Source organism: Chelonoidis abingdonii, chromosome 1 (assembly GCF_003597395.2).
Source record: "Chelonoidis abingdonii isolate Lonesome George chromosome 1, CheloAbing_2.0, whole genome shotgun sequence".
Classification (NCBI taxonomy): Eukaryota; Metazoa; Chordata; order Testudines; family Testudinidae; genus Chelonoidis; species Chelonoidis abingdonii.
The window spans coordinates 94217858-94243468 of NC_133769.1; the positions used below are offsets into that span (position 1 = coordinate 94217858).

Here is a 25611-nt window from a genome sequence, read left to right on the forward strand (position 1 = left end):
CCCCAGCTCCGCGGGGGGAAGCGAAGGAACAAGAATGTCGTTCCCAGCGCGCTCGTAAACTTTCGGCTCCAGCCTGCGGAGGGAGGCGGCCGGAGTCAGCTGGCAGCAAGTCAGAGCTAGGCGCGGATGCTATTTATAGAGCCTGGGAGAACTTGGCTACACTGGTGGGGCCCTGCCGCTCAGCTGCCCCTTGCCAGGACGGGGTCCATTTGGTTTGAGCAACACAAGCGTCAGCCACAGTCGCGAGGGAAAGACCCGTTAGAAATATTAGGAGAGAGACTCAGAAGGGGAAAGGATCCTGGAGCGCGCGCCTCCTCTCACCCCTACAGAATCCTTCCCCTCCGCACCCCAGGGCTTTATCCGATTTTAAATGACTCAGACTAGGGGACTTTCTGCCACTTCTGCTGGGGTTTCCACCCAAGACACTCGCCATCCCACTTCTGTCCCTTGTATTGTCCCGGATCATCGGCAGCAGACGCGCCGTACGGGGAAGCTAAGGGGGTGTGGTAGGAATAAATCCCACATTAGCCTAGCTTCTCTGCACACTGATTTCCTGCAAGTCTCCTTCCTACTGTTCTGCATTGTCTCCCGGCCTTTGGAGATCCCTTCGGTTCTAGAGTCGCAGGGAGCAAGGGACCGTTTTCTTATCACGCTCCATGAATAGCATTTTATAAGCTCCAGAGGTTATCCTGGATTTCAGTCCTATCTGACATTAGCCATTGGCCAAAAAGAGACTGGTAGAGTGACAGCAATTTCTTGCATGCGCGGGTGTGTGTGTGTGCACGAATCCTAACGACACAGCAGGTTAGAGAATAGATGTTGGTTTAAAAAAATCAGCACTTGATAGTTTTCCGTATAGAGCAAACACGAGACACATATAAATGAACACGCCCCCCAAGAGCACGTATCCCTTTGTCTTGCCACCATCTTACAGAAAGACTCACATGGCAAATTACTGTCGTGCATGTACCGGTATCTTTCGCCTAGGCACAGTCAAACTGCAAGATAGCCATTTTGCATCAGTGTAAGTAGCAGTTTGCGGAGGAGGGCGTGCATGAGCGGAGACAGAGAAAGAGACGGTATGGCTGTGGGGGCGGGGGTAAGACAGGGGAAGGCAGGGAAGGATCACTGCTGAACACAACCGCCACACCAGCACCTGCGGGGGTGGGGGGGTGAGAGAGAGAATAAATTAAAACCATGGACTTGTCTGAGTAAAGCGCCTAGTGGGTTTATTTTAAGTCTCTTGACGGGCTTGGACTTAAAATAGCCCTTCACCTGCACGCAAGCACACACAGCAGCCTGGCTCGTTTCAGCCACTGTTCCTGGGACTGGCCACCCCTCGCCAGCCTCGGTCCCCATTTAGATCCTTTTCACTGCATTAGGCCTCCAATGATGCCCAGGCCCTGGCTCTAGATTATGCACCATCCTTTTAGGCAACAAGCAGGTTTGTATTTATTCTTCTTAATAATAAACGGCGAGGAGGGAATCGAAGCACAGAATGAATGAGGGAGGCGAGGGGGCAGTGAGGAGAGAGGGAGTCGATTTGCCCTGGGTTGGATTTTAATTGTCTTAATTCCCCTTCTCCTACAACCCCCAAAACCCAGAGAACTTTCCCCTCCATTCACTGAAATAGTAACTCAAACATTCCTATTCCCCTCTCTGCCCATCCTATCTGATGAGACAAGGAGGAGAGGAATCAACATGTCTGAGGACTATTCCCTCCTTTTAGCTAGATCTACTCCTAAATCATCATCACTGGATTCTCGGTTATATCGCCTGTGGTTTCCCTTTACAAATGAGCGAGCAACAATGAACTGTCAACCTGGAAAGAAAAACAAAAAGAGGAATTTCCCTACCTTGGTTTGTAGAAGCAGAACCTCTAGACGGGCAGATTAAAGGAACGAGCATGTTGGGACTATCCAGACTTCTCTTTTTGCTTGCATATCCACATGAGAAGAATAGGGGTCGGGGGAGCAAATGAGGGAAATGATAAAAAAAATCCGATTTGGCTATAAAAATGTGTGTGTCACTCTTGGGTCTTGAAGCTGTGAAAATTGAAAGAGAAGAGATTCACTTCAGAGAATGCAGGGAGGATGGTAAAGCGCAACGTCCAAAGCAATCATTGCTTTTTCACAAGTATGATTCCTGTAATTATTTTTTTTCCTGGAGCCCTAGCGGATGAGGTTGTGTTTAGAGCAACTGGAGATCGGTGCTGTTCTTCTGTGAAGCATGATTATTCCCACTGCGTTCCCCACCTGAAGGGGGGAAAGGATCGATATTTGTATTAGTGGGGTTTGAGGGAGACGACAAATACTCCCCAATAAAGACATGGATTTATCTAGAAGCACAGGAAGAAAAACGCATTCCCCACTAGTGCATGCAGCCAGGAGGAATCGAAAACAGCCGGCACGAGTCTATAAATAATTCAGATACGGTCTGGTTGTACCATTCCTGGGATAGCCATGGATACGAGATCGGAAAACGAGCGAGATGTGAATCGTGGAGAGAAAGAGAGACCTCTACTCCCCCACCACTCTGCCCCCCCCCCCACCCAACCAGCATAGAGACGTACAAAATACAACACACCGCTTGGAACAAACACTTAGCAAATGCAGTTACCATCCCCATCTGCATTGCTGCTGACACGTCCGTCCGTCTCTTCCCACCCCATCTCTTCCCACCTCGCTCTGGGATTGAACAAGGGCTTGATTGTGCACTGAGTGTACATTTTGCATTTCTGGAGAGGTGGGGGGACACGCGCGCACACAGGGAAGCTGGTGTGCTGATGTGCATCACAGGACTGTTGGTTACACCTGCAACGTGTCTCGTACAGAGTAATTGCAACGCTCGGCCATACAGTCACTCTCTGAACACATCCATTTGCTCTTTGGGAGTTGTTTAACTCTTTAATATATTTATAAAGGCAGAGGAGCTATAGTTATACCGACGTTTCTTTAATGAACTTATGGGTATTATTTCCCCTCCCATCACTCCTCCCGCGCAAAAACAATTAAACCTCAAAGCGAGGATAAAGTATAGACACATGTACCTACCAGCAAATCCTGTTTCAACAATTTTGAATTCCCTGGGGTGGCTATTTTCCCCCTGTTTTCCTGCAAAGCAGTATTAACAATCCATCTCAGGCATTTTGAACTTCTTCAGGTTCACTCAGGATCTTCTTTGACACAGGCAAGGTGGGAGGCGGGGGAGGAGGGGAGATTGTTCAGAGCAAATTAAAAAAAAATCTTCTGCAATATAAAATCCCAGAGATTTCCTGGGGACGTGGGTGCGGGAGAAAGCAAAGGAAGGTGAATCAAAAAACACCCGGCAAAAGCGAGCAAGCGAAAGAGAGAGAGAGAGAGAAAGAAGGAAAAAGCAAAGAACCCAGATCCCAATTGGTGGTTATTCGGGGGATGGGGGAAGAGGAAGCTTTACAAGTCAACAGTACGGAAAACAGGGGAGGAGAAGGAGGAGGGAGCGCAAGGAAAATGGGTATTAATCATCCAGTAGTGCAGGTGGGAAGATGCAGGTTGTCCAGCTCTGGAAAAGGGTTTGAATCTCACACACATACAGAAAGGGCTCTGGATTTTAAGAAGGAAAAACAAAATTCTTTTCCCGCTGTCTCTCTGGATCTTTCCCCCCTAATGCAGAGACACTGGCTGAGGCAGCTTCCAGCGTCATGTAACCGGAGGGGAGACATGCAGGCTTATCGCGGACCCATGGTGCCTCCTTCTGGTGAAAGGATAAAACAGCAACTAGCCCCGGTTCTTGGCAAGAAGAAGGAACCCGGAGAAGGAAGGTGATCAAAGGGGGAGCATTTTTTTGACCCTTCCCTTACCGCAACCCTTAATCTCTAGTACATTTCTGGGGAGTTGCAGATCTCAGGGACCCTGGCTGTGAGCACAGTTAAGGAGATTCACGTTTGACTAGAAAGACTTGCTGACGGCTGGCAGGCACCGAGCCTGAGCTCTGCGCAAGGAGGGGACTATCATTCTTCGTATAGCAAGACAACATAAAAGGAAATTGGATCTGAACTAAACGAAAGGGGTCAGAGGAGAGATAACATTAATAATCCAATTGGATACTCCATAATTAAGCCCGGTGGTTTAATTGCCGTTTTCAAATCCCCCTGGAAGCTGAGTAACGTGAAATCAACCCGAACAGAAAGGAAAACACAATTTCACTTGGCAGCCGTTTTGCATCGTCTCCACCCCCACCCCCCGGGGCGCCCTGTGAGCACGCGCCCATTTCCCGGGGCAGCCCACAGCTTGGGGAGCTACCCAGCTGATTAACTTTAAACAGTCGGGTATTTAACCTCCCCCTCGGGCAGCTTTTTAGCTGAGACTCTTGGGTCTAGCTGTCCGGATCGCGGAGGGAGGGACAGTCCCGATGTCGGGGCCTGGGGGCCTCCCTGGGGCGAGGGACAGCCCTATACAGCAGGTCTAGGCGCACAGCTCCCCAGCCCAGGGTGAAGGAGAGCGGCGGGGAGGCAAGGTAGGCTGGATCCTATGTGGCACCTCCTTGCCCCTCCGAAAGCCTGGGCCTGCTTCTAACCCATACCCCCACCTGCGGGGGGAACAGGAAGCCCACCCTGGCACCTGTTTGAAACTTGACTGCCTGATGTTTTTGGGACAATTGGATCTTGCGGTGCTTGAAGCACCTGGAACCACCCCACCAGAGAGCCCCTGGGCCAGAGGCTGGGCTGTGTCAATGCCTTTGACTAAGGAACAGGTGGGGATTCAGTGAGGCCCTGCTGGAACAAGACACTTTTAACTATCGTCTTGGGTGCTTCTCTGGGGGCTCACAGGGCCAGTGCCTCAGTCCCCATGCTCTTTCCCAGGGCTATTGCCCTGGAGCAGTAAAGTGGGTGTTGTCCACAGGAGCGATTCTTAACAAGCCAAACTCCTGGCCCTGGGCAAGCACATTCCCTGCTGAGTTGGGGCGAGAGTGGGACCCAGCCACCAGGCCCCATTAGCCCTGCACAGGAGCACAGAGCCAGTGTGACAGAGGGAGTTGGATTTCACCTGTGCCATTTGCAGTGGCACTCACTTCCCACAAGGATCCTCTCTGAATGGAAATAACACCCCTGTGAAAGAGCCCAAGGCCTTGTCTCCACTCCACAACAGGCAGCTTTTGTCACAAAACAGTGCAGGTGTACACACTACAATGCTCCTGCTGTTTCTCGGTGATAAAAGGATCTATGAAACATTGTATCTGAACCACCTGCAAAAATCTCCAGAATCTTCAATAGTGCTTTAGAGCTGTGATTTTTGTCTAATTGTTTGTGTAGGTGTGGGTGGGTGGCATTTTCTAATGCACGCATCACAATAGCAGCAGGCACATGCTGCAGAGCCATTTGGGGCCTGAGTTTTTTTTAGTACCTGCATGCCTTGTGTGTCCAATTACCACTAATGTGTACATGTAGTGGAGTGTAGGTGAAGATGCACATCTACAAGACTAGTGAGCTGTCATCCCTTCATTATGGTTCAATAACATGGACTACATATGCTAGGCGCATTAGGAGACTAAACAGCTTCCACAGAAGATACCTGCATAAAATTCTGTGCTGAAGCTGGAGCACACTGACACACTTTTAGAAACCTCTGTCAAGAAGAGGAGATTGCAATGGCTCGGTCATGTCAGAGAATGAGAGGAAACTGTCTCCCTAAAAAGTATTTTATATAGCGAGATTCAGGATGGCACTAGAAAGCAGGTTCGCCCTTTACAACACTATCACAATGTGCAAAAATGACATGAAGTAATTCAACATCAACATAGAAAGCTGGGAGGAGTGTGCAGAATCCCATTCAATTTGGAGGGAATATGTGGCACTGGGTGCAACTCAGCATGAAATGCCTTTGATCCAGATGATGGAAGCAAAGTGACCATTGCCAGAGAAAGAAGAAAAGCAGCATGCTGTAATCTTGGATTCTAACTCAGACAACACATGGATCTGTGAAATTTGTAACAAGGTGCATTACTCTTTAATTGGGCTTCTCAACCATAAGCAGATTCATCAGGCACTTGTTTAGACCTCTTATGCATATACCATGATCCAGTTTGGATCAATAGTTGTCAATGAACCTTTATCTAATATCTCTGCACATGATGGTCCACTAGGCATTCAAGTTTGACCCTCAGGAGCTTTAAAAACAAAATCATGTGTGAAAGTTGGTGATAGGGAGTGGGTGTTGGTTTCTTAGCATTTCTGTGCATACAAAGAAAAGATAGATATCATGCCAGGAACTTTTAAGTCTAATTCCAGCAAAAGGAGGTTATTTTAGGCTTGGTCGGTGTCTGAAGGCACCTCAGAGGAGATCCAGAGCAAGTCAATGAAAATTATTGGAGAAAAGAAAGAGGTTATTAGATAGATTAGGGTACAAATCCTGCTCATTTTATTCATGCAAATAGTCCATCCAATTCACTGGGATTAGTGGCATGAGACACGCAGATAGGATTTGGTCCTGGGATAATACAGTATGGAAAGGAAAATAGGAGGCGATAGTGAAATAAAAGAATAAGAGCAGTTGGCTGTTCTTTATTCTTTTTCAAAATACAGGAAGAGAAGGCATGCAGTGAAACTGAAAGGCAAAGGATACAATGAAATGCTTTTTATGCAACACATTAGTCCATGTAACAGGGACAAAGAATGGTTGGTTAAGGAAAATAGTTTTGTAAATGTTCCAGAAATGGTTATATGGATCAGAAGAACATCAGCAATGATACTAGGCAGGATAACGTTATTTATCAGTCCTCATGATTCAAGGGGTAAGTAGCTCACTAGCTCAGGTCATTGGTGTTTTCCCCATAGTTTAATACTGCATGACTAGATGCAGTATGGGAGTTTTACACCTTCCTCTGGCAATGGTCACTCTTAAGGATTCTATGTGTAGGATTAATTAGCCCAGCAGAAGAAATTTGGAAATTCCATTTTGTTGTAATTTGTAATATCATCCTCCCGCCCCCCTTTTCAAAAAAAGTCTCTGTTACTTAACTAAATCCAAAGCTATCCAAAACAATTAGTGATTTTGGGTGGCTGGTTTGAGACATCTTAAACAGGCCTGGTTTTTAGAGGGAAGGTACTCAGCACTTCCTGAAAAATCAGGCCCTCTAAGGTGATTCAAGTTGGGCACCCACAAATTGAAGCACCAAGAATCACTAGCAGTGTTTGAAAAGCTTGACCTGTAAATTTAAAAAAAATAATAAACATATGAAAAGCCAAAACACAGAAGTATTTCTCATGCACTGGCACAATGAAGTGAGATTGACTAGTTTTGTTTCATTGTCCAAGATGAATGAACTGTATAAAAATAAAAGTATCAATGATGAAAAATAATAGATTTTTTTTAAAGTTTCTTCTGTTCAAAACTATTCAAAGGGATTATTCAGAACACAGGAAGGGTTTTTTATTTTTTTGGGACTCTATATTTAGAATAGAACTTAGGGCCATATAATTCCTGTCCTGTCTATGGGAAAATGTGCAAAATTTAACCACATCTCCAGCTTCCTGGCATCAGAGGCCAGTTCCACTACAACATTCCCCTGGAAACAATGGGCCTGTACCAATGGGGAAAGGGCCATGCTCTAATCCTCATAAACCTCAATAGAAAAATATATTAGAAATCCGGGGGGCTTCAAGGCCTACTTGGTTAACAAAACTGCTTTTGCCCACAGCCTCCTTGTGCATCCTCTCTCCCATCCCCACTGACAGCAAGGCTGAGTACACAGTCATGATGCCATTAGCTCACCATGCCACCAGGACCATGTGGTTCACAGAAATGTACCAAATTGAGTAAGATGTCTGGGCTACTGAAAACTGCCTTGGAGAAACTGAATTATTAGATAAGAAATTAACTTTGCCTGGTCTCTTACAGTCAGCAGGACTTTATATAAGGTGACCATACTTTGAAAATTAAACACCAGAACCTTTCGTGGCAACATTTTTTAGGGTTGTGAAAGAGACATGCAGAGGTTACCTCCTTTCTTAGTCACTGTTGACAACACCACCATCCTCCTTTTCATTCAGGGCCATAACCAGGGCATCATCTTCAACTCAGACCTCTCTCTAGGTCCTCACATCCAGGCGGCTATGTCTAAATCTTGCCAATTCTTTCTACATAACATCTCCAAGACAGCTTTCCCTACCTACTCACACAGCTGAAACTCCTCCAGGCTCTCATCATCTCAAGTTTCAATTACTGCAACATCCTTTTCTCCAATCTTGACAAATGCCATCTTGCCCCATTCATATTCATTCTGAATGCTATAACAATGATCATTTACCTAGGCCATCACTTGGACCAATGCACCCCTCTCTTTGCATCCCCCCCACTGGCTCCCTCTTCTTTATCACATCAAACATACACTACTTGTCTTCACTCTTATGGCCCTTCATGGCCTATCTCCACCCAACCTATCATCCCTCATTCCCTATCAAGATGTCAACTCCGACTGCTGACTGGCCAATGATACCAGCCTCTGTCACTAACTTGTTAAATTTTTAAACAGCACCTTTGGGCTTTTTCCCCCAGGCTGCCCCTCACACTTAAAAGGAGCTCTCCATAAACAGCCACAAAGTTAACTCATTAGCTTCCTTCAAAATCCTCTTTAACACTCTCCTTTGCAGTGATGCCTACAGAAAAAACTTAACTGTTAGGCTGGTGGTGGGCTAAATTCACGGCCTATCATGCTGACCAATATTGTTTCATTGTCCTTCCTGGCCTATATGTATCCATTTTGTTTTACACTTAGACCTGGTATTCACAAAGCTTTACTGCTAAAACTTCCCTACTATTAGCACAGAGGCTACATGAGTCTGCACTCAATTCTGAGTTCAGCCCACAAAACCCTGAGCTTTTGCCAGTCAGGTTAAACCACCTCCCTAAGTGGCATAAGTACAATATCTGTATGGGTGCTGCATTACCTCTATTGGTACAAACAGTCCTCCAGCAACAATCCCACAATGCCACTATCTCTATGACAGGGACCACTCTGGTCAAATTTTTGACCCGTTCTGCCTGGGATCACTGTGGTTTGAAGTCCTTTAAAATCCCCAGCATGTTTTGGAAATGCTTGTCTGGCTGGTAGCCCATCTTTGTGGGCACACAGCTATGGCATCACATACAAGTTTGTCTAGAACTCAGGGTGACCAGGAGTCTGGTTTTCAACTGGAACACTCGGTCAAAAAGTGACCCTGGCAGCTCTGGTCAGCACCACCAACCGGGCTGTTAAAAGTCCGGTCGGTGGTGCTAAAACAGGCTAGTCCGGCTCCGCACTGCGCCCTGGAAGCAGCCAGCAGGTCTGGCTCCTAGGTGGGGGAAGAGCCACAGGGCTCTGCGCACTGCTCCTGCCCTAAGCACTGCCCCTACACTCCCATTGGCTGGGATCCACAGCCTATGGGAGCTATGGGGGCAGTGCCTGTGGGTGAGAGCAGCACACAGAGCTGGCTGCTGCACCTCCACCTAGGAGCCGGATCTGCTGGCTGCTTCCAGGGTGCAGCACGGAGTCAGGACAGGCAGGAAGCCTGCCTAAGACCCCCGCTGAATCGCTGACTGGGAGTTGTTGGAGGTAAGCCCACACCCCAGCCCCAAGCCTCAAACCTAGCCCTGAGCCCCCCCTGCACCCCAAATGCCTCATAGACATAAGGTCAGAAGGGACCATTAAGATCATCTAGTCTGACCTCCTGAACAACGCAGGCCACAGAATCTCACCCACCCACTCCTGTAACAAACCCCTAATCTATGTCTGAGTTACTGAAGTCCTCAAATTGTGTTTTAAAGACCTCAAGGTGCAGAGAATCCTCCAGCAAGTGACCCATGCCCCATGCTGCAGAGGAAGGCAGAGAAGGCGAAAAACTCCAGGGCCTTGCAATCTGCCTGGAGGAAAATTCTTCCCGACGCCAAATATTGTGATCAGCTAACCCTGAGCATGTGGGCAAGAGTCACCAGCCAGCAGAAAAGAATTCCTGGTAGTAACTCAGATCCACCCATCTAACATCCCATCAGACCATTGGGCATATTTACCTGCTAATATACAAAGATCATTAATTGCCAAAATTAGGCTATCCATCATACATCCCATCCATAAACTTATCAGCCTTAGTCTTGAAACCAGATATGTTTTGCCCCCACTACCCTTGGAAAGATGTTCCAGAACTTCACTCCTCTGATGGTTAGAAACTTTGTCAATTTCAAGTCTAAACTTCCTAGTGTCTAGTTTTTATCCATTTGTTCTTGTGTCCACATTGGTACTAAAGCTTAAATAATTCCTTTCCTTCCTGATATTTATCTCTTTGATATTTTATAAAGAGAATCATATCTCCCCTCACCTTCTTTGTGCCAGCCCCCCCAGAGCCTGCACCTCCAGATGGAGCCCTCACACCCCTGCACCCACCCTGCGCCAGCCCATGACCCCTCCACCCAACCCTCTGCCCCAGCCCTGAGCCACCTCCCACACTCCGAACCCCTTGGCCCCACCCTGCCACATTAATTTTGTTATGTGCACCAAGGTGGACGTGATACATCACACATCACCTCAATGTTGGTGCACATAAACATCAATCCCCACATGCATGGGAAAAATTAGAGGGAACACTGACCAGGACTGGAGTCCCATTGTGGGAGAGTACCTGGAAACACCTGGAAAATGACTACCTGAGATAGAGGACGCTGTCATCTTTTTTCATGTGCTGAATCACTACTGTACTCGTGTTACGTGAATAATTTAGGACATGGGAAGGCAGATACTCCCTACCCACGCTCTCCTAAATGCTCTAGTCTCTGGCTCTGACACAAATCACTGACCACAGCATAACACAGGGACCCACACTGCAATCTACAAATGAACACACACACTGGCTTCACCTAAGACTACTCCCTTTCTTGTGCATTTTTACCAACTCCCCTTCGCCCAAATGGCACATTAGCACAGGATCAGTGAGCTTGGCGGGTTGCAAGCATAGGCCCCACCCCTGCCCTGCCCCCATTTCAACCCTTTCCCCAAAGTTCCCACCCCCTGAACCCCTCTGCCCCAGCCTGGAGTCCCCTCCTGCACCTAAATCCCTCATCCCTGGCCACCACTCAGAGCCCACACCCCCAACCAGAGCCCTTACCCCTCCCAGACTCCAACCGCCTGCCCCAGCACAGTGAAAGTGAGCAAGGGTGGGGTAAGAGCAAGCCACTGAGTAAGGGACTAAGGGAGAAATGTATTGAGTGGGGAGCAGGGCCTCAGGGAACAGGGCAGGGCTAGGGTGTTCGGTTTTCTGCAGTTAGAAAGTTGGCTACCCTACTAGAAATCTCACTAAATGTAGTGCTGCTCCCTGGTCCAGGAAAGAAGTCCTGGATTTCCTCAGGCTGTGGCAAGAATGAAAAGTGGAAATCCCAGAAGACTAAAGATGTTTATTTGGATGTTTCAAAGGAGACGTGGAAATTGTGGTGAGACAGGGATGAGTTCGATGCCCTGTGCAGGAGGAGCTGCAGCAAGCATACCAAAAGACAAAAAAAGGCCAACAACATATCCAACAAGTGACAGAAAACACCTTGCAACATCCAGAGGTGGGGCTCCCAGAACTGCACACTGACAACAAGCTCAGAGAAGGGGTTATGAAGAATGAGAGCCCAAGAATAGCCAGGAGCTTTCCAGAGCCAGCCATACCCAGAGAGAGAACCCACTGAGCAAGGGGAAGGGAACTCAGGCAGATGTAATTTTCTTCACAGCCCCTGACACTTCACATCTCCTCCCCTTCTCAAAATGGCAGGTGACCACATGAGGGCAGGCAACAAAGACATTCTGTTTTAAAGTGGCCCGTTTAAGAGCATGCACTGACAGTACTAGGCAAAAAATAACAGCTAGAATACCTTAAACAACCGAAAAGCATTCCCAGATACATACTTTAGCAGAAGCCTTTGATGCGCTCAAAGTAAAAATGTTTGTTGGCAGAAAAAAAAACTAGTAAAATAAAAACAATACAACTATAATTCAGGGCATTCAAAACCATAAAAGAAATTCACACAAATACCTGAGCATTGAAATTCAAATTAAATACATCCCAAAATGCTTGGAAACAAACAATCCAGCAACTGGGCATTCAGATTATATGTTTTTGTAGATATACTACTGTAAACCTACTGGGTGCAGGTTTTCTAGTCTAAAACACAGTATTTTGATTCTGAAGTCCGAAGGTCCAAGTACAAAACAAATTTGTACTCTAGACTTAGATCCAGGAAAAAGGCAGAAACTTACTGGCTTGGGGGACTGAGGCTTGGACTGGTTCAAAGAACTAGTCAGCAACAACAACTCTTCTTTGCTTGAAGAGTTTCTGGTTCATCTTGGCCCAGACATCCTTTTTACCCTCTGGCAAAATTTTGTTGAATTTTTCAAAGCCAAGTACTGTTTGATTATTGCCCATATGTATCCAGGAAAAGAAGCCTTGTTTCTCCCACTGCAATAAATCACCTTCCCATACCACTCTGCATTGAGCTCCAGGGGCACCATTGTTGTGAAGAGGACACCAGCATATGGGCCTGGGTGACTGCAAACCACCTCAAACTGCTGCCTTCTCTGGGCCTTTGGCATGCTCATGATGAGCGATATACACACTAAGATCATCACCAAGGGTGTCTGCTCCTTATGAAAAACCTGGGAGAGGCAAGTATTTCCTAGGAATATATCAGTGATCCCCAAACTTTTCAAGGCCTCCCCCCCTTGCCCCTGTCCAGGCACCCCCATCCCCGGGGCCACCAGTGGGGCTACAGCTCCTGGGGGTGGGGGAAGAGACAGATAGGGGTAAGGCAGACGAGGCTGGAGCCACATCTGGGGGTGGGTCTGGGAATGGAGCATAGGTGTTGGAACTAGTGGTGCAGGCTTGACAGGATTTCCATCACATACAGGCTTTACAGTTTGGTTCAATAACTCTCAGTACCTCCACTATACAAATTGTTCCAGCAAACCTGGAATGGTGCTGAGGCCAGGGACCAATGCTGGGGCCAGGGATGGGTGTGGAGCCATACCTGAGCTGAGGCTGGGGACAGAACTGCGAGCCAGAGCCAGGGCTAGAGCAGAGATGTGGGCGGAGCAGGGCTGGGTGGCGTTCCCTCCCCGCCCCCATGGTGGCTGGCCTGGGCCCTGCCATGCCCCCCAGAACATTTCTCTGTTTGAGAACAGTTTGGGGACCTCTGGTCTATATGCTCCATTATGTCTTCCATTTTTCCTTCCCTTCACCCTCCCACCCCCCAAAGACTTTGCAGGCTATAATATAATGACATATAATGTACTAAATAATGACACAACTTTACCCCGACACACACTGAATTTTTCTGAAATGACACCCCTGATCAACCATTGTCTGTCAAGTGTAACAGTTTTAGTACAGTATCCCTTCACCTTCCAAGGACCCCCATAACCAGCCCCCCAATTCATGACTAGAGGGTTTGAAAAGTACCCCCATCTTCCACTCACCATGGTGTGTGCTGTTGTGAGTGTGACCCTTATCTTTTGATGTCCACTAATGCCTACACTCAGACAACCAGAGAGCCATTGTTAATCAGTCACCTCAGCTGGGGTGTCTTTCAGGGCTATTCTGCCACACCTGGTTAAGGCTGATCATGATAATGAGGAACAAGGATGTGTGAGAATTCTGAGTCTCGGGCCTGTGAGAACAAGGAATGAAGGGAACGCATACAAGAGGAAAGGCAGAAGGACTGATGGGAGCATTGTGATGTGCACCAAGACACCACACAGCTCCTCCAACAACAAGCGCACCCACATGCCTTGCAACAGTATCCCTTCCGCTCAATCCCAGTGAACAATAAGGAGAACTGCTTTGAGTACATGTACACTGACAACCCAGAGTAGCCAGCACCTCGCAGTTGCCTTTTTAGCACTGTAGTGTGTTGTTTATTACAGCACAACAAAGTTTTATTTTGTGAAAAGCATGATTTATTTTCCTGATCTTACAATACACAGAGGTAAACCCCTTTATCCAAAACCTCTCGGTGGCAAGGTCTACCAGGCCACCTGATCCTTTTCTCAAGACCCTGACACCCTCTGCTTAAGGAAAACCTACTCGGGCTGGGCTACCAGAGAGATTTGGTCTTCTAAAGGCCTAGAAGGCCCAGGAGCTGACATGCACGAACGGAGAGCCAGCAGACCAGTTAAGAAGCCAGTTCTGAGGGTAGTGCTGGGTGAGCCTGGGACAGAGGAAGAGCTCCTCAGTGCTAAGCCAGAACCCCAGAGCCAGGTCACCTGCCTTTTACATTGGTCTGTTTGTTTCAAGGTATGGACAGGCAGTTTCCAAGCTGGTTATTATTTAACCATTTAAAGACTGTCCACCAAGCTTATGTCATGGGCCACCCTGCTCTGGACCAACTGCCACACCTTGCAGACTGAGGCAGGGAATGCCACTTCATGATGCAGGGGGGTGCAACAGAAGTGAATGGAACCACTTAAACCCTTTTAAGAGTCATTACAGTTCATAACAATGGATAGCCTGGCCACGTACTCTATATTCACACAAACACACACACTATTAGGCTATGGGGAACTGCTGAAGTGTGCTTGTATAGCATTCCTCGGCCATAGAGCGCCTTAATGGGCTCTAGAAGTTGCCCTGTGTCAGGATGCTCAAAGTCAGCAGACAGTTGTTTCACTTTCCCTTTCCACCCTGCTGAAAGCATTTCCCTATTGGCCTTGCAAATATGATGCAAAACACAACATACCTCAGCAACAGGAGTATTTGGCTTACTGAGATCCTGCCTAGTCATAGGATATCTCCAGTGTCCCTTTCATGTGTCAGATGCACACTCCATGGTCATTCTGTACCCACTCAGGTAATAGTTACATCTCTCCTTGCTGCTCTCCAGATGCCAGGTGTATGGCTTCCTGAGCCAGGAAAGCAAAGCACAGGTTGCTCCCTGTGACTCACAGTTGGCATCACAGCCTTCCCCTCTCCCTAATATAAATGTCTGTCTGGGAAAAATGCCCTTGATGGCAGCTTTTCAAAAAGTCCTGTATTCCTAAAGGTGAGAATTGTGAACCTTCCCTGACCAGCCAAAGTGACATGTCAGTGACATGTCCTCAGTAACTCACCATCACCTGCATAACTATGCAAAAGTACCCACTTCAGATTATGGTGGTGGGGGAGCCAGAATCAGGATATATGACCCATCTATTGTCCCACTACAGCTAGGGAAGCCCACTAGCCTGTAGTGCCTAACACAATAGTGTCGTAGTCCATTAACAGGGCATCAAGGCACTACAGTAATACAAATTACTATTAATAATAAATAATAAACACTTTTTTTAACTGTGTGCTGTAGTCACTACTAGACTGACTCAGTGACACATACTTATTTCTTAGGGTGGAGGATTTTTTCTAGTAACGTAATGTTCTGAATGGGTTTCTCATGAAACAATGATTAAGTGTAGTTAAAGTTCACTTTGAGAGAAAGAACAACATGGATAGGGTCTATACTCCTTTGACTTTTCTCTTTGCTCTAGATCCTGAGCATCATGCTGAATTCTAGTCCCATGACACTGTATGTTCGTGGTAAACACAGAGCAAATCCTGTTCAGTGTAGCAATACGGCCTGGTCCACACTTAAGTTAGGCTGACATAGCTACAACACGTCAGGGTGTTGTCAAGGCTTCTTTCCCCACTCTGAACTTTAGGGTACAGATGTGGGGGACCTGCATGGACACTTTTAAGCCTAATTACTAGCTTAGATCTGGTATATACTGCCATCACCCAGAATTTCAGTGTCTGGAGCACTCTGTCCCCCCAAACTCCCCCGCCTTGGGTTACCTTGAGGGACTTCATCAATTTTCTGGTGAACACAGATCCAAACCCCTTGGATCTTAAAACAAGGGGAAATTAACCATCCCCCTCCTTTCCCCCCACCAATCCCTGATAAGTCCAGATCCAATTCCCTTGGATCTTAAAACAAGGAAAAAAATCAATCGGGTTCTTAAAAAGAAAGCTTTTAATTAAAGAAAGAAAAGGTAAAAAGTATCTCTGTAAAATCAGTATGGAAAATGCTTTACAGGGTAATCAGATTCCTATAGACCAGAGGGACCCCCCCTAGCCTTAGGTTCAAAGTTCCAGCAAAAAGAAACATTTACAAGTTGAGAAAAACATACATAAGACTAACACGCCTTGCCTGGCTAATTACTTACAAGTTTGAAACATGAGAGACTGATTCAGAAAGATTTGGAGAGCCTGGATTGATGTCCTGTCCCTCTCAGTCCCGAGAGCGAACAACACCACCACAAAGAGCACAAACAAAAGACTTTCCTCCACCAAGATATGAATGTATCTTGTCCCTCTATTGGTCCTCTGGTCAGGTATCCAGCCAGGTTTACGGAGCTTCTTAACCCTTTACAGGTAAAAGAGACATTAACCCTTAACTATCTGTTTATGACATGTCAAAAATTCGAGTCTCAAAGCAGCATAGTTAAGCTCAACCTAACCCCCAGTGTAAACCAAATTCTTCCATCAACCTAGTTATTGCCAGTCAGGATGGTGGATTACCTACATCAATGGAAAACCCCCTTCCATCGCTGTAGGAAGCATCTACACTACAATGTAGATTTAACCTACTATGTCCTGATCAAAAATACTGGAGCTATTTACAAAAATTTTTCATAAATCAAATGAAAAACCACGTGTCCCAAAAGAGGATCCTGGAGATTAGGACAAAATATGAAGAACCATGATTTCTAGTTAAAACTGGGTCATATGGTTGTGATACTGGCAGACCAGGCACCAGCTCATGCCAAGGTCTCCATGTCTCAGCTGAACACTGACAGAGCACATGGCAGGAGGGGAATAAAACCCCCAGACAAAAGGGATAAGGTATCTCTATGCTACTTGGATTGGGAGTGGGGAGGTTGCAACGTATTTCTAGGCATAAATCCCAAGAAAGCCCCAGATGTTTAGCCTGGGTTATCCCTAACTTGCTGATTATAGAAGCATATATTACCTTTTGAAACATAAGATTGTAACTCATTCATGTGACAACATTTTCTTGCATTAACCATGTAAATAACTTTCTAATTGTCTTTTCCTATTTAATTAGTCTTAATACAGTTTACTATAGGATTGGTTACCAGCATTGTCTTTGTTGCAAGACCTAAAGCACAATTGACCTGGGGTAAGTGATTGGTCCTTTGGGATCAAGTGTAACACCAAGAATCACAGCAATATTCACATAAGGGGCCACCGATCACAAAGATGCGCTCACCTGCATGGCAAGACAGACCGGAGTACCCAACGGGGCTATCTGTGACTCTGTGTTAAGGCTGTTAACTTGCCTGAGGAGTTTGCACTTGGCACTGTTGGTTGGTGGAATCTAAGTTTAGAACTCACAACCGACTAGGGATTTGTGCCCTGTTTTTAACAGTCTGTCCTGATGTTGGTACTCATGCTCTCCACTGGGAGTGTTACAATTTTTTGGGGGGGACGGGGGTAATGGTACCTCGTAAAAAGATACCAACTGCTTAAAAATTAAAACTTCTGTGATTTAGTTAACCAAAAATTGTTATAACTAAAACCTAAGGTTTTTATGGTTGAAACAGATCAGAAACAAAAATAAAATTGTTTTTCTAGTTTACTTGGTGGACTGTTGATTTCACTAACAGCAGTTTCCCCTGTTGTCTTTCACACGGGAAAGAGGAAAAAAACATTTTAAAAAGCAGAAAGATGTGGATTGAAATCCTAAAATTTTATGGAATGGGATACCATTTCAAGCTGACAATATCCCTTTTGAGCTGCTATATGGATCTACTACCTATAGGCAGACAGCCTGAAGAACATAGCTATCAAAAACAGCAGCAGCATCTACACATTTAGTAACCACTATCAAACTTAGCACTTACTTAGTGTTCTGCATCTTCAAAGCACTCTAGAATGCCATTCAAAAGTATGGTGAGAGGGCCAAGTATCTGCCTTACTCAGCTCCAAAAGAGAAGTATTTCTTCTCTCAGTTGAAGCTGCAAAAATCACTCTAGTGGAGTGAGGTTTTGTCCCAGCCCTGGAAGGCACAACTTTGATCTTAACAAGGTAAACCTCAATGCGCTCCTTCAGTTGGCAGAAAACTAACCCTGTAGGCAGACAGTAATTCCCTTTTTGTTTCACTCTAACAGGACAAACAAATGATCTAATTTTCTAAAACCAAGTTTCCATTTGATGAAAACCATATCAGCTCTTTCCAAATCTAGGTTATGGCACCCTTTCTTCTCCTCACTTGGGGGTTGGGGGGCATGGGACGTATTGATGAGATAGGATGATTTCGTTATTTAAATTAAATTGCTTTCAGTAAGAAGTGAGGTACAGTTCTGATGACCACCGTATCTTGATGGCAGGCTTAACAGGAGATTCCTCATAAAAGTGCCTGTATTTCACCTATTCTCCTCGCAGGGCACACAGGAACCAGAAATGCTGCCCTTAGGTCAGAAAACTGACTGAAATATTCCAACAGAGGATCCATTTGAGCATTCAGAACTAATTTAGAATCCCAGGGAGGAACAAGAGATTTAATTTTAGGATTAGGCTTTGAAGTTGCTCTGAGGAAATAAATTATTGGATGAGAACCAACACACCAATTATCTAGTTTATTGCTCATGCTACTGAAGGCTGGGACACACACACACACACACAGGAACTGGTATGGAGGCCCTTACCTAGCCAGTCTCTTTTTTTTTTTTTTTTAAACAAAACAAATTTCTGCTACTTGCATTCCGAAAGCCTTTAATTTTCCCACTGCAAAATGTTAAAGAAAAACTGCCCAGAACCTAAGAAGACCCTGAAGCTGGCTTGTTTTGAGATAGCAGAAGGACCAAAAAGAACAGGACTACTTGTGGATACAGACTAACACGGCTGCTACTCTGAAAGAAGGACCAAAGTCACCTTATCTTGGAATCCCTGGCTTTTTAGTTACTAGTTTTTTATTATGGGCAAACCGAATAGTTAGTAACACACCATTGTTTTGTTCTGTGTTTATACAGTAACTAGCATAGGGGCATCCTGGTCTATTACTGGGGCTCCAAGGTGCTATGGCAATACAAATAATTACATTTCTAAAGCATAATGGGTGGGAATTCCTTCACCCTTATGCAGAAGGCCAGAAGAAAGCCTATGCACCATTCAAGCCAATTAAGTCCCATTCAAGCCCAGGAATTTTTTCAGGACACCCAGAACGTCCTGCTTTTTCATATCTGTCAAACCATTAGCTGTTTTTATTTAAAATGTTTGTTCAAGAGGTTTTGCTAGAGAGCAGAGTTTGCCCAAAGAAATGAGCTTTCAGCATGATGAACAGTGTTTGAAGCAAAGAGAAGAGTCAGAGTGTAGACTGTATCAAAGCTCATCTTTTGCTCAAAGTAAATGTGAACATTTAAATGAGCGAGTTTAGCATGAAATACTGATTAAAAAAAGCAGATAGAGTGAGCAACAACTGCAGTGGTTAGATGCATTTATTATGTGCAATGACAAGGATTCTAAACAAGTGTGTGTATTTAGTTAATTTCAGGGCCATTTTCCTAACTCCTGTTAATACCAATTTCAATACATCCTTGAAATAATTCTTTCATCAAGTCTAATATCAAACCAGAGGTTTCTCAGTCTGGGACATTCCTAGAAGGTATGGAGATATGGTGCTCCCTCCAGTATTCTATTATGCACTTTGTATTGACTCTCTACTTCATAAAATGTTTCCTCTCAGTAGTTGTGCTGCTAAGAAAGGAATGATTAGGGTCCTCAGGCAGCTCTGGTTACTGACAGAAGGGTTCTCTTCAGAGGGGAATGAAATGGAGAAATCAATAGTCTTCAGACTAGCTCTGGAAACCAAGGTCACCTTGGCCAATTGGGAACCATTATCATCAGAGTTACCTGCTCCTGAGCTAATTTTTTTTTCCAACCTCTTCTCAAAGGAAGGCAAGGAAAAGCATACACTAAAACTGAATGTCCACCAAAGGGGAATGCATATCTGCTCCCAGCAACTGAGGTTATTGTGCAGCCTGGTTGCCATCAGTCTTCCTGCAGACAGCCCACACTTGGCTAATTCCTTGAAAGAAATGGGGATGGATTTCCTTTGTATGATCAGTTTCCAAAGATGGCCAGTTAAGAACATAAGAATGGCCATACTGGTTCAGACCAAAGGTCTATCCAGCCCAGTATCCTGTCTACTGACAGTGGCCAATGCCAGGTACCATCCATCTCCACCCTCTGACAGAGGCTAGGGACACCATTCCTTACCCATCCTGGCTAATAGCCATTAATGGACTTAACCTCCATGGATTTATGTAGTTCTCTTTTAAACCCTGTTATAGTCCTAGCCTTCACAACCTTCTCAGGCAAGGAGTTCCACAGGTTGACTGTGTGAAGAAGAACTTCCTTTTATTTGTTTTAAACCTGCTGTCCATTAATTTCATTTGGTGGCTCCTAGTTCTTTTATTTACTTGTTCCCATAATATCTTTTCCTTATTTACTTTCTCCACACCACTCATGATTTTATATACCTCTATCATATCCCCCTTAGTCTCCTCTTTTCCAAGTTGACTCTCAATGTTTCATATAGCCAGAAGGGAGAATTGTAGATTTCTATTGTATTACTCTTCACCCTAAAGAGAAATCACCCCACCTCCCCTGCCATTCCCTGGCTGGGAATACCTCCCTAGTTGCCTAAGTAAAGTACACAATAGCAGAAGTGTTGTCCGTGTGGATTTGAACTGCTTTTCTTACTACCAACATTCTGAAATAAAGGCGAACTAGCCAAACTGCTTTGGTTTCTAGGAGTCTGACTGAAAGTTTATTTTCTTGGGCACTCCATGATCTTGGGCTGCTCTGTTTCCCAGATAAGCCCCTCTGTCTACCTGTCTCCATCCACAAAATGGAGACACCCATGCAAACAGTTTCTGAAGATTGCTGGGTTTTGTAATCAGAGCCCTGTGGGGAAAGAGTGAAATACCCTCCCCTGGTCCAGAAGCGGCTATTCCAAGACTTTTCTCCATGAAGAAAGAATTAGCTGGACCATATATGCATGGTGATTGCAGGGACCACTGTTTAAGAGTACTGCATAGGGAACAGAGCCATGGCATTAGACCAAACAAGCTGGCAAGGTAAGCAGGAGCTGGAGGCGGGACAAGCTGTGTCTGTCACTGCCTATTGTGGGTATTACACCTGAATCTGCCACTTCTGCACTCTGAGCTAACAGGACCACTTTCCCTAGGTTGTTTTTTGAAACTGGTCCACAGATACACTAGTGACTGCTACTATTGCCTGGTGACTCCATTCTAATGAACTAAGTGACCTATATAAACTGTTATGCTGGAAGATTTTAAGGCTGCCATCATGTGCCTTTGATCTATAGGCAATCAGACACCATGTGGGCATGCTGCCACCCTTCATCTAGGCTAAATAGAAGCAATAAAACTCCTTTATGGAGCAAGATAGCTAGAGACAATGGAAGACACTACCCAAGGCACTAAGCCATGTGCAAGGCCAATCAGAAGCTCAAGCTGTGCCAGGCAGGGCAGAGGTTTCTTTGGGAACTGATTGACTGAGGCACTGATTGGCTTCAACTGTGTGTGCCAGGCACAAACGCAGCCAGAATCTCAAGAGCAAGCACCCAGAAAGTGAGTAGAAAGCCAGAAGACAGTGAGAGAAGTGAGGGAGCAGAGACAGAGCTCCTTGGGGCACAGGAACAGCTGGAAAGGCAGGCTTGGAAATGTAAGCAAGGAAACTGCTTACTGTTTGCTCTTACCTCATTCAGGGTAAGATGACTTTGTGTACATTCTTTACAAATAAACAGGATTGTACCAAAGATATATCTGACTGTGACAGGGTGGACTCACCACTTCAGCACCCCCTGCTGGATATCCCAGGGATCTGCTCTACTAGCCAGTGCTCCCTCTTCTGCTGGCATCTCACTGCCATCACTTCTGCTCCAGGACCCATGTCCAGAGCCCTACCAATTTCACGGCAATTTCTGCAGCTGGAGAAGGCTTGTGGATGTGGGTCTGATCTTTCCAGTGCTGCTGGGAGGGCCGCAGCAAAGAGGGCTCCTAGCTGCTAGTCCAGGAAGGGCTGGGGCAGGACAGCTCTTGCTCTTTCCCTGCAGGGCTCCTCTTCAGTATCTTTCCCGGCTGCAGATAGCTCTGCATCCCCTCCTCCCCACTCTGTCCAGCTCAGAATGCAGCACAGAAGTGAGGGTGGCAATCCCATGACCCCCTTACAACAGGTTTGCGACCCCCCGCCATACTTTTTTGGGTCAGTCCCCCCTCCCCCAGTTACAACACCATGAAATGTCAGATTTAAACATCTGACAACATGAAATTCACCAATTTTCAAATCCTACAGCCATGAAATTCACCCTAACGGACTGTAAATTGGGTAGGACCCCTACCTATGTCATTCCCAGGACTGCAGCATCCTCTTCATGACACAGCCATTTAGCTGTGCCACATGCTGTTCTCCTCCCTTCCAGGGGATGGTATCACAGTACCTCAGTCCAGCCACTTCCTGAGTGTCAAGTAGGGGCAGGGATCCAGACCCACCCACTACTCTGCGTCCTGGCCCAGGGACTCTGTAGAAGGTCACTGCTTGTGGCACTCTTTCTGACTCCTCAGTAGATGTCCCTGAGCCTCTTCCCCATGGCCTCAGTACCCTTTTTGTCCTTGCCTCAGGGCCTCAGCTTGCAGACTGCCAGGAGCTCCCTGGGTCTCTGCCCACAGCACTGCTCTGCTCAGGGTGCTTGCTGCCTTGAGCCTGCAAGGCAGCCAGTCCTCCTTCCTCGAGGTCCAGGGAGTGACTGAAGCTGCTCTGAAGCCCTTCTTTTATTGGCTGCCTGATTGGCTGCCTCCTGCGCAGCCTCCTAAGGGCTCTATTAACCTCTTAGAGCACAGTGTGGGGCAGGCCCCCCCACCACACACCCTTCTCCCTTATGACCAACTGCCCTGGGTGGGGGGACTACCTCCCCTGCTTCCCCCACAGCTGTGCTCGCAGGGTGTCCTCTCCTGTCTCAGATTCTCCACTAAGAGGAGCAACTTGTCATTCTCCCTCCCGGTGTCTCTGAATTTCCCTGTCTGTGCCTCTGCACCATCTTGTGCTATTGGCAAGGCCCGCTCAGTGAGTTTCAGCCTCTCTGTGCTCTCCCAGTACTCTTTCTCCCAGGGTCTGAGTTCCCAGCTCCCTTCGATTGGTCTCCATGTAAGTCCCCACATCTTTCAGCTGGATGTCTACAGGACTCTTCCTTCTCTCCTTTTTGGCCCCTTTGGCCTTTTCCATCATCTTAGTGCACCCTCTGTAGGTATCTGTTCCTTCCTGTCTTCCTTGCCTTTCTCCTGGCTCTGGTCCCCTTTCTCACCCCCAATTGAGATGCTGCCCTTCCCTGGGCTCCTGTTCTGTCTGTGAGGGCAGTGCTTCTTCACATGCCCTGGTTTTCCACAGGTGAAACATGCATTCCCCCTTCGTGTTCTCTTCACAGGTCAGGGACCTTGAGGTTTCTCTGCTCTCTTTCCCGTGGGGATAGACCTCTCTTCCCAATAGGGGCACCCTCTTTTGAGGTGCCCCTCTGCCTGCAGGCATAACATTGCCCTACTTGGGCTTATGGCCTGACCCTAGGACTTGGCTTTTTGCCCTAGGCTCTCTGGGCCCTGATCACCTCCTGGAGGATGTTGAGCAAATAACTTTGCTCTTCTGGTAGTTATGTCAGGCATTCCTGCAAGTGTCTTTGTGCCACCCACTGTTGCTGCTGGTTCTTCAGGATCTGCTTCATCAGGGCCTGGATCCCTCTTGGCTGTTCTTCAACCCCCTTCAGTGGAAATGGCAACTCTGAAGTCCAGCCTGGGAAGGTACACCTGCCTTCCGCCAAAAAGGCCTCTGTACACAGCAGCTCCATAGTCCCTTTACTCTCAAGTATCCCTTAAATAGTCTTTCAAACTTCCCTTCAATCAGGGGCAGCTGTCAAACAGTCTGAGTCTCTCACTCAGTTGCCTTCCCTCAGGGGCAACTGACTGCCTACATTCTCCACCACATGTGACAGGGTGGGACTTGCTACTGCACCACTACCTGCTGGATGCCCCAGGGATCTACTAGCCAGCAGACCCTTGTCTGGTGGCATCTCACCACCATCACTTCTACTGCACTCCCAGGACTGCAACATCCTCTTCATGCTACAGCCCCCTGCCTGTGCCACACACTGTGCTCCCCCTTCCAGGAGATGGTATCACAGTCCCTCATTCCAGCCACTTTCTCAGTAGCAAGTGGGGCAGGGAGAACTAGGTCCACCCACTACTCTGCGCCCCAGCCCAGGGACTCTGCAGAAGGCCACTGCCTGGGGCTCCCCCTCTGACTCTTCAGTAGATTTCCCTGGATCCCCTTCCCCATGGCCCCAGCACCCTTTTTGCCCTGGCCTCAAGGCCTCAGCCTGCAGATCCCTACAACCTACCAGGAACTGCGTTTAGCTCCCTAGGTCTCTGCCTGAAGCACTGCTCTGTCTGGGGTGCTTGCTCTCTTCAGTCTACAAGGCTGCCAGTCCTCCCCAAGCTCCAGTAAGTGAGTGACTAAATCTGCTTTGCTCTGCAGCCCTTATATGGGCTACCAGGCCCTGATTGGCTGCTCTTCACAACCCCATGATGATTGGCTGCCTCCTGCGCAGCCTCCCAAAAGTTCTATTAACCCCTTAAAGCCCAGCATGGTGCAGGTACCCCATCACACTGACTCATATAATCAATTTCTCCTCCTAAAAGAAAAGGCTGGGAAGGCCCCCAAAATTGGCTGATTGTTTGGGCCAAGGGGCAACAGTATTGTCACAGTTCCTGATGTGCAGCTGTGGCCAGGAACAGTGTTGCCTGGATATATATACAGTTCCATAGGCCGTGAAGTTGCGGGGACCATAGCCTGACACTTTTAAGCAGTGGCCCCATACTAAATCAGTATGGCTGCTGTCAGAGCATGGCTGCAGGGCTGCAACACCACTGAAGTTTGACCTAGCTGCCCCACTCTTTGAATGGACGGATGGCTGGCCAAATTTCAGTGAGTGGCATTATGACCTAGCAGACAGGGTCAAAATGCCACTGAAATTTGGCCCAGCCTCTCCTCTATCCAAACAGATGGGACAAAGAGTGTTGCAAGGGACTTGGTTGGAAGCCAGACCTATGCAGGAGATGCACCCTTGCATCCTGAGTAACCCTCAGGCATGCAAGGTCAAGTGCCCCCCTAAATTCTTCCTTGGCCTGCCGGGGGAGGAGGGAAAGGGGCTTCCTTCTCCCACTGCACCTGCCCCAAGCATGCTTGGCCCCTGTCCCTGGCAGCCAGGCCTGTGCGGAAGTGGAGGGGGCAGACTGCCACCATCTCCTCAGCCAGGCTCTCTCTCAGCTGCTGCACTGCAAAGAGCAGCAACCTAGAGTGGGCAACTTCAGCCAGTGTGAGAAGCGCTCCCTGCGATGGAGAGCCGGGGAGGACTTTAGGTGAGGGACAGGACCTAGGCCTGTAACCTGAGCCAGGTGGGGGGGGGAGGGGTGTCAGCACCTTTTGCCCAGGAAGCCAGACAAAGGAGGGACAAAGGAAGGGGCCGGCTGGAGGGGAGTTAGTTTTAGTTTCGGTTTTGGGCTGGGTGGTTG

The 25611-nt window shown here is 47.1% G+C and overlaps 1 protein-coding gene across 3 annotated transcripts in view; it reads right to left on the minus strand.

Moving 5' to 3' along the window:
• The window catches only part of GRIN2B (glutamate ionotropic receptor NMDA type subunit 2B), a 289406-nt gene extending 286204 nt beyond the window's left edge, over positions 1-3202 (minus strand). For 2 of the 3 annotated variants that reach the window (XM_075067634.1, XM_075067639.1), the window contains exons 1-2: positions 3054-3202; positions 1857-2255 (exon numbers count right to left, since the gene is read on the minus strand). The gene's annotated coding sequence lies outside the window, so the exon portion shown is untranslated. Of the gene's footprint in view, positions 1-1856; positions 2256-2619; positions 2668-3053 lie in introns of those variants that run through there. The other variant, XM_075067638.1, reaches the window with a different exon arrangement.
• Positions 3203-25611: the final 22409 nt, after the last annotated feature.